This window comes from Coffea arabica, chromosome 2c (assembly GCF_036785885.1).
Source record: "Coffea arabica cultivar ET-39 chromosome 2c, Coffea Arabica ET-39 HiFi, whole genome shotgun sequence".
NCBI lineage: Eukaryota > Viridiplantae > Streptophyta > Magnoliopsida > Gentianales > Rubiaceae > Coffea > Coffea arabica.
In genome coordinates, this window is record NC_092312.1 from 57,269,522 (window position 1) to 57,281,782 (window position 12,261).

A 12,261-nucleotide genomic window follows, 5' to 3' on the forward strand; every position below is an offset into this window, starting at 1 on the left:
AAATTCTTATAACGATGGCATTTCTAACTAATACATGGATATTTAGGCATAAAAATACCTATTTTAAGACTAGGGTATAAATCTCCCATTATTCGGGCTCATGAATTCTCAAGTCAGTTACTATTCCTGAGCCTACGGGCACTATTCACACTTAACAACTTTCCAGACTTGAATTGCGAACTAATTGCCTTAAAATTACTCATGAGCTATAATGCTATAGAATTGGGTCCAATAGGGCTAGAAAATAATATTCGAACTAATTAAATAACCTCAGAATGGGAATTTAAAAGAAATAAATTGCGAGTCCTCACATTCCTCATCTAATATTTCTCCAACTTAATTATACCTTTTTATAGCCTCTACATATACTACATTTCAACTTACGACTAATTCGCGCGTCGGTGCGCGAAAATTCAACTTAGGGCTTTGCCGAACGCGAACCGTCAATTAAATCTTAAAAATTCAAATAAATTGAAATGTAACTTCTGAATGATTGAAAACAATATTATTTAAATATAAATACATATTATTGGATAATTTTAATATTTTCAATAATATTTTGATTTAATTTTCCAGAGGATAATGAAATTTTTGAGGTCCTCACATCTTTCCCCCCTTAAAAGAATTTTGTCCTCAAAATTCTCACCTTATCTTGTGGTTAAATCTGGATACTTCTTCTTCAAGTCTTCTCCTACTCCCCAAGTTGTCTCCTCGATATCGTGATTTCTCCACAAAACCTAACTAAAGCAATCTTCTTATTCCTCAATTCTTTAATTTCACAATCCAAAACCTTAATCGAATGCTTTCATATTATAGGGATTCGTCCACTTCAATCTCATCTAAATAAATCACATGACTTGGATCGAGATGATATTTCTTAAGCATAGATATATGGAAGATGTTATGGACCTTGTCCATACTTGAAGGTAAATCCGACTTAATAAGCCACTTTTCCAACTCGTTTTAGAACCTCAATCTACGGTATAATGGTTGGATTTGGAATCTTTTCTCTCCTTTATCTCTTCTGGTTAAAGCATACGACTAAATTCTAGGTGATATTCTTAGCGGAGACACAAGGATAACGTTAAGACTCCTAGCCCTACTTAAAGGCAAGCTCAACTGGTAAACTACTTCACTAATTGGTTTAAGAATCTTAAAGGATACTCAAGTCAAATTTTTTTTTTCAACCTAAGCCAAAATACGTCTTATAATGGAGTTGACATTATTGTGCAATCCCAAGTACTTGAAATACACCAGAGTTCATCTTAGGCTTCCCAAGCCCATGATTCCATGTACTAAAATTCCGTCATAAATTCCAAACCAAAGTAGAGTGGTATATTTCCAATGAAATGATAAGACTTACTAACCCTCTGGACTCAAAATGGTCAAAGAAATCATTCATTAGCACTTGATTTTCTGAAGAAGCAACATTGTACAGGCCTTGTTTCTTTATCTCTAAAAACGGCTAATGAGAATTTCGTCCCAAACACATCAGTCACGATTCGAGAAAGATAATTGAGGCTTCCGTGCATAACGGATATTTTCATGGGAAAAATATACTTTAAATTTTCCAAACAGAGTTAAAGGTACAGACTTTTCTTCATGACCCAAAAATCCATGTTTTTACCAAAATTGTTAATTCAAACTTCTTTTTTCCCCTAGTAATTTAAGAAGAGTAATTCTGCAATTTGAGACTGAGCTAGTAAGAGTAGATTTGTATACATATATATGGAGGGGAGACGTACACGAGAAAGAGGTTTTAACAATAATCCTTCCTCAAATTCTTATTAACTATAAATCTCATTTGGTTGAGGAAAAACCTTCTTACATTATTATCATAATTAAATTGACCTTTGACACTAAATACACTTGTAAGAAAATGTGGTCCAAATTTACAATTGACCAATCGAGTTTACAAATTTCCAATAAAACTGTTTTGTACTAAATACATCAAAAGGAAGGGAAAGTTTTTCTTTCTCTTTAGTTCGAAGGTGAGTCGAGAAGAAAAAAAAAATTAAACATGCAGTTATCGAAATTTAGGTTTTAGTCCTAAAGCGTCAACATTTGTAAATGGACTCAACATTTAGCAGATGTTTAATGTTGGTCATGTAAATATTTGGTCAAAAGGATGCACTTAAACCCCCCAAAATTTTGCTTTTGAAATTAACGGTGTTATTAGGAATATATCTACTTGTGGAAAAAGGGACAACAAGTATTTGGAATTATACGTAGTGTTGGTGGAGTACAAGTAAAAAGTAAAAAAAAAAAAAAGGTTTCCATTTAATTCAAACGATTAGGTAATGGGTCCAGGTCGGACCAACGGAATTAGATGTAAAACTTAGAAGTTTGAATATCCATAATAGATTAAAACCTGTCCACGGGACCGATCACAAAATATATATACGAAGCATTGCTTAAGTTTTCCCCAGGGACGAGTCGTACTAAGCACTTAACTCGACCAATTCACCTTAACACCAGATACTAAATCTAAGAGTCATAGATTAAGTACCAAAGTTCCTACAAGAATACCAAAGTGTACAGGAAGTTCAATTGAGATATCAAGGATCCTTCACAACCCTCTCTACTTTGTGTGGGCAGCTAGACACCAAATGCTTAGAACTTCTACAACTAAAGCACTTATAGTTCTTTTTCCAACAGTTGTCGGTAGAGTGGTTTGGTTTCTTACAATAATCACAAAGGGAAACTGGTACTAGATCCCCGTCACTTCCCTTGCGCTTCCTTTTTGAACCATTGGAGCTTCCTTCACCCCCTTTTCCTTGGTTGTTAACCACTCCTTGAGACGCAATCGGGATAGGAGGACACACTTCCTCGGACTTGTCATATATTAACTCTAACGCCTCATAGTATTTCTTCTGTATGTCCACGTACTTTTTCTCCAATTCAAGCTTCTTCACGAACTCTTGTTTCCATCGTCCTTCCCAGTATTCCGTTAGTTTCGTCTGAAATTCCACTTTCTCTTGAAGAGCCTCTATTTCTCTGAGCATCTCTCCCAAACTCGCCATGTCCTCGTTTTACTGAGCTCCGAAAGTTGACCTTAGCTACTCTTTACTCGGATAGACAAGAAATCTAAGCACAGGTAGGGCGACATAGAAAGGTGCTGGAACACTACTCCTACTCTGGTATTTACCCTTAATTGTCATTACTATCATTTACACTCGGATTAAAACGCTAACGCGTATGCTTTTTCTAAGATCCCATGTTCGTATCTAATTCCCACTTGTACATCCGTCTCCAAAACGTGATAGGGGAAAAATCCTGCTCCTCATATTCCAATAGATCTCTCAGCAATCTTCAATTAGAGGAATTATCCTAATCTCTCCAAAACCCTGCCTTCCCGACTACAGTCAGAAATTACTCTCTTAGGGCCTTGTAGTAGCAATACAACTCTCAATCTCTAGTTATTGACAACCTTATACTTCCATCCCAACACTGACCAGCAACCCAAAAGCGTCACTCCTAGTTAACTTAGAGGACCACGTCCCACTCTTTTCTTAATTCGCGTTTACGTATTAATCACCATTAGGAGAAGGTCATAGCCAAATACTCTTTTTAAGAAAAACTCCTACTAGGGTCATTTGAAATTAAAGTCCATATCCCTCTATCATAACTTAAACTCTATTCTCACCTAGCTCCTATCATGTCCTACCAGGATTTGAGCAACTTCCTCCAATTGGGCAATAGAAAGCCACTAATCTTTCTTCCTACCATCTTTAATTCCTATAGAAGATCAGAACTTAAAATAGCGTAGGGCGATATATTAATAAAGTAGAAGTTTTGAATGCAGTCAATCATCATATTTCATAAATTTATAACAAAGGGGGTACACAAGTGCACTACAAAAGGGCATTCCATCTTCAAAAGAGACATACAAAGTCATGTTACACTTACGAATCCAAATAAGCACAAAAAATAGTGAATAAACAAGTAATTATATCATGCATAAGCAAGGACGAGGACCAACGGAGGGTTTGGTTCACAAAAGATCCATAGGTTTCTCAATTAAAGCCTCAAGCTTCGAGTTCAAACTCAAAGAATAGATATACTAACTAACTTAGGAGTCAAATAGGAACCAAGTCAATTCACACTGGGACTGGCCATTTCCAAGTGCAAATCGACTCAATCCCCATTATATCTCATAGATGGTTCACATGATTTCTTACTTAAACCGTCAATCTAAGAAGCATTCCCCAATTTCACACCCATATATATATAAAATTAAAACCTTAAAGGATACCTCGAATTCTAGGGTTTATCTTAGTCACACTTGTTCCGATAAATATCGACTAGTATTATTGTTCAAGAATTTCACCTACTACTTTTCAAATCACCTCACCCAATTCTTTTCTTTTCCAATAATAGAGGAAACTCTAGTCCCTAATATTCTATCCAATAATCACTTAACACCACAGTCCTGCATCCTAAGTTTTAAAGCCTAGGATACACTACAGAGATTTGGAACCTAAAGCTCTGATACCACCTGTGGCGGCCCCACTTCTTCCTAAGGCGAACCAAAGGGTTGGCGGGTCGCCTGCCTAGCTCTCGCTAGGACTCACGCACTCTAGTAACTAATTTCACCAAATATAAATCGAAAATAAACCTTACTTCTCGAGCAAGTCACATACTTAAATAATTCATACAATTCAACTTATACAGTCCAAAACACAATTCCAAGTACCAACGAAAACGTCGAGCTTAGTATACTTAAATTCAACTTAATTTACAATTTAAATTTCCTAATCCAGGGCACAGAAGCACCACAGGATTCACATTTTCCCAAAAACACAAAAATCATCCAAAAGATACCAACGTTTCCAAAAATACAATTACAAAAGTGAGCATTCAAAATATAACATTTCTGTTCTAGTTCTCCAAGACTTCATGCATTTCAGAACCTGTCAAGGAAAACAATTTGGAAGGGATGAGCCAATAGCTCAGTGGTGCCTCGAAACATGCAATTCACATAAGGCAATTTAACAAGTACAAATAGACAAGTAAGCACTTAACAATTTAAGAAAGCGAAATAACATGACAAGAAAAGGATACGGGGCTCTCAGGAGCCAAAGTCCACGCACTTGATCAGAAAATTTATAGTAGTTGACACTCCGTCAACTTTCACTACCTAAACTCCATGTAGACATTTTCCCTAATCTACACATCTCCTAGCAACGTCTTCCCCCTTATTTTCGGGCCCGACTCTAACACGAATATTGCAAGCACTTTTAGCAAGACGACAGAGAGGTACCTCCCACTCTAATAGAGCGTGGTACATGCATCTGTTTGGTTTATTTAGTCGACGAGACCACGCTCCAATCGACATTGCAACACTTGTACTTGTGGCATTTCACGCAATCACATAGCATATAACATTTCATGATATCTCTAGCAAGTACTTTTAACAAGTAGTTCAACTAGCAGTTAAACACGATTCATGCAAGAGACACTCACCTCAAGTGAAGTGTCTAGAATTCCAAACTTTGATCGAGATTGTGCTCTTCACCAACTCCTAAAATCATACAAATAATTCACATAAATTTCCACTTTTGAGTTGGCGAATTTAACTCGAGTCAACTAGCATTTAATTTCACTCAAAAATCCCAAACTAGTATTAATCGTTTTCTCAAAGAATTTAAAATGAAATCCACAAATCGAGTGAAATTAAATTTTGAGGTTTCTTTAAAACCCAAAAACTTGCTAAATTCGTCAAATATTCCAACATCCAAGTTCTAGAATCATATAAGCCATTTAACACCAATTTGGTGTCACAAGTTGAGAAAAATCACATTTAAACCATTTAGAGGAATTTTTCCCTCAAATTTTTCCCAAACATATCTTGGGAAATTCCTTTAAGAGGCAATCATATAAACCAAGTAAAACTAGTCGTTAGAATTTCTATAAAATAGAAACTCCTTAAGTTTGCCAAATTCCACGACCAACTTAATCCAATGATTTTCATGAAGGCAAAAACTTGAGTTTTTAGGAAAATTTCCAGATTTGACAAATTCCTCAAAATAGGGCATTTGGTCTAATAAAATTCAAGGTTATCAACTCAAAGTGGACCTAGTAACAACGGTTAATGCTAGAAAACATTTTCGGGACAACTTTGGTCCACATTTACCCACAATGAAATCCAAACATCAAACCATTTCTAATTTCAAACAAAAATTCTGTTTTGGCATCTTCTTGAAGAATAAGATTTTGGTCCACTTTTTGGACGTAACCTCTACTAGATTTTTGTCCCAAATTGAGCTATACAAACCCCTTAATTAATACACAAATCATTTGAGCTCAAGTTATCGTGAAAACAGTTCACAATTATCATTCAAAGCTGGAAAAATTTCAGGTGCATTCGGTAGCAAGTAGTCCATTTCCCCTTCAATTTATCCAAAATTTTTCAACAACCCAAAAGCTACATTTGCACCCAAACAATACCACCCATATAGGTTAACATGTATACAGCCCAAGTAGTTCAGAAATTTGTCAAAATTGACCCCCAAAATTCGACTAAAATCTGGAAAATTTCCAGAATTTTTTGGACAGCATATACCTTCCTTTTCCTTCAATTCCTCAACATCATTTCAACTATGAAAGTGGTGCATTTTCCCTCAAATGACCATAGACATTCAGATTATCATTTACACAATCCATGAAGCTCAATTTCTTGTCAAGAATCAGATCAAAAACTCGAACACAAACTGGGAAAATTTGGACAGTTTGGTTCAACAGCAGAGCCGTTTTCGTATTTTGGTCACATCTCATTCAATTCAACTTAGATTTGAGCATCGTTGGTAGCGTTGGAAACTGAACTCACAGGGATACAATTTTTCAGAAGAAATCGTTTTAAAATTCTACTCATAACTAGCTCGAAATCTGGCAACAAAACGCAGCACATATCCTGGCTTCCAGTGAACCAGTGGAGCAGGACAGGTGACTTTAAAAGACTGCCACGGTTCACTCAGGTGGAACCAGGATGTGAATTTTACACCGTTGGAAAGCTGGAAGAGTCTAGCTTCTAATGGCGCTAACGGCACTCAATTTCGATGTCGGAGGGCAGAGTTATGATCGAAACAAAATGGCTGCCTGAGCCATACGGGAAAAATTTCCAGATTTTGCTGGTTTTTGGAATTCATCACCTTTGGTCAACCGAACCTCAATATCTTTCAATGAAACTTTACACACAACTCCAACAACACATAAACATCAAATACAAGCCGCTAAAACCTCAGAATTTCGCATGAAAAAGGTCGGTCTTGGCAGGGGCAGAATCGGAACTTTTTGCTTCAAGAGCTCAATGAAGTTTCTAGCAATAATGCACCTTTAATCTACTTCCTTAAGCACTAATTCAACAATAAAACCATCATCAAACATCATCACAGCCATCAACTCAAAGTGGGAGTTCATAGAGCCCACATTTAACAATTTCCAACAATAATAAGCTACCCATAAGCATAATCAAGCTCTTAAGTGTGAGTTGGCCTTCATTGAACAAGAATTGAAGAGTGGATCATGGTTACCTTACTTGCGTGCTAAAAGGTCAGATTTTGGTGTCCCAAAAGCCCCAAGAAAATCCGTGGATGTGCATCTGCTTCTTTGTCCAAGTGATTGTCCAAGTTGTCTTGAGCTTGTGTGGTGAATTTGGTGTGAATTGGAGCAAGAAAATGGTGGAGGAAAAATTGTGAAACTTGGAGTGTGAGAGAGAGTAGAGACCGGCGGTTATGGTGAGGGGAAAGGGAGGGAAAAATCTGAAATGGAAAGCTTCCTTGAGAAGCTTGAGTGTAGTACAACTTTTGTGCTCCCAAGTCAACCGTGAACAGTGTATCGCGCGCGCGTCTCGTGCCCGTTTCCTCTGAGGTTTGTTTTAACTGTGCACTAAACCTCTAATGCACATACATTCATGTAATTATTATTCACTCTTAATGACCTTAAAATAAGGTTCTAAAGTCCTTCAAATAAATCGCGTGCGTAAAACGCGTATTTCCCACTTATGCATGATAAGGTGAAATTTTTTTGAGAAATTCTTATAACGATGGCATTTCTAACTAATACATGGATATTTAGGCATAAAAATACCTATTTTAAGACTAGGGTATAAATCTCCCATTATTCGGGCTCATGAACTCTCAAGTCGGTTACTATTCCTGAGCCTACGGGCACTATTCACACTTAACAACTTTCCAGACTTGAATTGCGAACTAATTGCCTTAAAATTACTCATGAGCTATAATGCTATAGAATTAGGTCCAATAGGGCTAGAAAATAATATTCGAACTAATTAAATAACCTCAGAATGGGAATTTAAAAGAAATAAATTGCGAGTCCTCACATTCCTCATCTAATATTTCTCCAACTTAATTATACCTTTTTATAGCCTCTACATATACTACATTTCAACTTACGACTAATTCGCGCGTCGGTGCGCGAAAATTCAACTTAGGGCTTTGCCGAACGCGAACCGTCAATTAAATCTTAAAAATTCAAATAAATTGAAATGTAACTTTTGAATGATTGAAAACAATATTATTTAAATATAAATACATATTATTGGATAATTTTAATATTTTCAATAATATTTTGATTTAATTTTCCAGAGGATAATGAAATTTTTGAGGTCCTCACAAGTATTACCACCAGTATATATCTTGGATTTCGGGCCCGGTAAAGGGTTTGAATGGTGAACGAAAATTGGAATTAAGTGGTGCTCTATTGGACTTGTTATAATTCCATGGTTGACGGAGTGTTAATAGATTTTGAACAAGTGGCTACGGAACCTGCACCCGAGAGCAGACTGTATCTTTTTATCTGAAAATGTTGGATATCTAATAATTTGCTATTTGAAGTGTTATTGCTCATTTTTATGAACTCTTATGCTCGCTACTTTGATATTTCAAATTTTATACAATGGTCAACTCGCTACATGGGTTTGCATGATGTTTTAGAACCTCACTGAGGTTTGGCTCATCCTATTAGTTTTGTTTTCCTTACAGGTAATACGAGCATAGGCGTGAGGTTGGTACAGGTTGGTGTCATCTAGTTTTGACTTTTGTGATTGTACTTGCGCTAGTGCTCGATTAGGGTTAAATGTTATCTAGAATTTAAACCTTTTTTTATATTGGGGAATGTATGAATATTTGAGATAGAACTGGATATAAATGTGCATCCTAAGTTTGGGAACTGCTGTTTCATTTACTTTTGAAGTTGTAACCCATTTTAGTGAAGTGAGAGAGTGAGTCCTGGCGAGAGTTGGGCAGGCGGTCCGCTAAATCTTGGGATACGCCTTAGGGAGAAATAGAGTCGTCACACCAGTGTTGGACTAATCTATTTCTAAAAGTTCTTATTAGCGTTGGACTAGCAAGTAGGTGGAGCGAGAAGCTACAACTAATGTTGGATTAGTGTGGTGACGTCTTGCATTAATAATACTTAGTAAAACAAATAAGGCATACATTAAAACAAATAAACACATAAGAGCACGTAGCACGTAACACATAAGCATAATATCTACATGCAAAAATTTTAAGAAAAGCGGATAAATCATATAACACATAAGACACATAAACACAAAAAACCTACCTATTACAACGGGGAATCAAACTACAATCTAAAATGGGAAAATATAAGAAAATAAACCTATATATTCTATCTATTACAATAGGGGGACCTAATTACAATCTAAAGTGGGGAAAATATGATAAAATAAACATATTTATCCTATCTATTATATTAGTCTATCTAATTATGATTTTTTACAAAAATATTACCTATCTATTACATCTTGAGGTATTTAAACACCTCTCAAATAATTATAAAATTAACTAAACAAACAAAAGAAAATTTGAATGAACATTTGAATCAAATAAATAACAAAGCATATATAAAAATATATAAACACATAGGAGCACATAAGAGCACATAATTGACATTTAAATAATAATATGGGTACCTCGCTTTTGAAGTGGTAACTAAATGGAGTCAAATTGCCCTATTTACACTCAAAATGAACAAAAGAATCATGGCACCAACAAATAATAATAATAATGATAAAAAATACTAAGTTCACATTAATATGTCAAACATAAAGAAATTAAAGAATATCCAAATATCACAAGTTAAATATATTCAAAAGTAACATAATTAGCTATTAAAGAAAAGAAACAATTATAATAGAGAGAGTCGAAATTCACTAGGGACTGAATTGCAAAAATAAAAAAACTTTTGGGGTCAAAAATATATTTTTCAAAGTTTAGGGGTCAAAATTAAATACTCCCTCCGTCCCATTCATTTGGTTATGTTTGGAGAATCCAACTTTTTAAAAATAGTGGTTTAATTGTGATGTTTGTACTTCTATTTTCAATTTTACCCCCTCAAATTCAAATTCTAAATTTGAATATATGATTAAAAAGAAGGGTTATATTGAAAAGAGAATGTAAAAGTTGCTTTGACTTTTCTAATATGACAAAATGAATGGGACATCCCAAAATGGAAAGCATAACAAAATGAATGGGATGGAGGGAGTAAAAGATAAAGTTCAGGGACCAAAATGCAATTAATTTAAGGGTCTAAGTGAAAGAAAATTAAAATTTTCTAGGCCACAGTAAAACTACTCCAAAGATCAAGGGCTAAAGTGCAAATTCATTTTTCTGATTTTTGTAAGAAGTGTTTTGTATCATTTATTTTTATTTGCTTGGACCGAAACCATCCGGTCCAAAAGAAAAATGTGGGCTGTCTTAATAAAAAATAAACACAAGCCCAGATGAAAAAACTCCAAAAAAAATAAACTCTAACCCAATCGAATTTAAAGAAATTGGCCCATCAGAAAACCAAACATCAGCCCATTCATTTTTGTTTTCTTTCCTTTCTTGTCTTTGTTCTTTCTTCCCTCTTCTTCTCTCCCGAGAAGCTGAAGCTTACTTCCTGCTGGCGGTGCCACCGTCAGCTGCCGGCTGTCGGTGATTTCTCCGATCACAAAAAATTACCAAAATACACCCTCAACTCAATTTTTCTCATAAATTCCATTTTCGGAGTTATTTTTTACAAAAAAAAAAAAGAAAGAAAAGTGGTCAAATTTTCATAGTACAGCCACGGTTTTGCTTCCCCAAAATCACTCAAATCTCACCTAAACATTGTAAATTTTATATCAAAACACTACTTGTGATTTCTACAATCCAACCCTAACCTTAAACGAACAAAAAAATAACCTCATTTAATTCGACTTTTCATTTAAACATTTTCTCAAACACTTGTCATACATACACAAGAATCATTTCCTTTTTCTTAATCTAGTTTATGCCATGCTCAACATCACAATAAAAACAAAACCAGCAAGAGAAAAATACAAATTAACAACTAAACATGCTTATAATATAACTAATAAAAAAGGAAAAGCTGGAAAAGGAAAAAAAAAAGACAAAGAGAGATACCTCAATGAGAATTATAGTCTCTTAGCGAAAGTTTTTTATTCCAATCTCCAACAGCCTAACCGATAGCTGCCCCTCCTTTTTTTGTTGTGTGCGAGTGTGTAGAAAGAAAATAGAGGGAGACGAGTGTGAGTTGGGAGGGGGAAGAGTATTTTTTCTCTATCTTTTTTTTGTTGTTGGGAGTGAGTTGTTTTTGTAAGAGTGAGAGGAGAGAAAGCCGAGAGATGGGAGGTAAATTTTTTCTTCTGCGTGTTTTTTGTCTAGAGGAAATGTTGAGTGTTGAGAGAAAGAAAAATGAATGGCCGAGAGGGAGTATTGTTGAAGCCTTGTCTGCAATTAGGTTGGTCAAAATGATTGTTTTTTCACCAAATGACAAGAAAGACCTATGGAATAAAATAATGGGTTTTCCCAATGAAAAGAAAGATGCATGGAAATGGAGTGTAAAAATGGGTTAAAAGTTGTCTTGATAGGGAAAATGATTAAAATGTGTAAGTTTAGTCATGATTTGATTTTGATTTTTTTTCATAATTTTCTTTTCTTAAAATAAACCTATAAAAATGAGAAAAAAATACACATTAAAATGCAAGAAAATAAATTACTCATCAAATAGAAAATATTCAAGAAAACATTAAAATTTGATAAAATTTTAGTGTCTACCGCTTGCCCCTCTTTGTTTAGAATTTTGAAGAAACTTAAAACAAAAACGTAGACACCAAATTGTTTACCTGTTTCTTCTAATTGTACCTGAGTTGAAATAAGCAAGCCAACACTTTGTTGAAATTGCTGGATAAAATGATGCAATGGCATTACAAAACACATGACTAAACTCATG

General features: G+C 35.0%; 1 long non-coding RNA gene across 1 annotated transcript; it reads right to left on the reverse strand.

Moving 5' to 3' along the window:
* Window positions 1-4,693: 4,693 nt before the first annotated feature.
* LOC140036000 (uncharacterized) lies at window positions 4,694-5,618 on the reverse strand. The gene is made up of 2 exons (XR_011839895.1): window positions 5,467-5,618; window positions 4,694-4,913 (listed from the first exon to the last, which is right to left on the reverse strand). It is a non-coding gene; the product is annotated as an uncharacterized lncRNA (long non-coding RNA).
* Between the last annotated feature and the right edge of the window lie 6,643 nt (window positions 5,619-12,261).